The 404-nt window shown below is 44.6% G+C and overlaps 1 protein-coding gene across 1 annotated transcript in view; it reads left to right on the plus strand.

Annotated features, from left to right (window-relative positions):
• The window catches only part of LOC102674858, a 40,901-nt gene that overhangs the window by 33,830 nt on the left and 6,667 nt on the right, over nt 1-404 (plus strand). The window lies entirely within an intron of this gene.

Genomic DNA, 404 nt, shown 5'->3' on the forward strand with positions numbered 1-404 from the left:
TCACGTCATTTCGTTTCGAGATGAAAAGTTTTTGTTCAAAAATTTTTACACGCGAGAATATTATTACGCAAGAATATTATTACACAAGAGTATTAAATCGAGCCGAAGGGGGGAGGGGAGGGGGAGGAGGGGGAGAGGAAAAGCCCAAGTTGAATACATTTTCTCGCAATAATATTCCATTGGAAAAATGTCTCTACCGTTCGTTCTAACGCGATTCCACACGCTCGAAGTGAGACGAAATTAAGAACTTGTAGCGTAAGTGCGTTGGTGGGAATCTTTTTATTTTTAGTTAGACGCGCGTGCACCTCACCGTTCCTTTGACGCGTGCACCGAACAAACTTCTCCTCCTCCCTCCCTCTCTCTCTCTCTCTCTCTCTCTCTCCAAATCTCGCACACTGTTTCCC

The sequence above is a fragment of the Apis dorsata genome, unplaced genomic scaffold, assembly GCF_000469605.1.
Source record: "Apis dorsata unplaced genomic scaffold, Apis dorsata 1.3 scaffold_53, whole genome shotgun sequence".
Classification (NCBI taxonomy): Eukaryota; Metazoa; Arthropoda; class Insecta; order Hymenoptera; family Apidae; genus Apis; species Apis dorsata.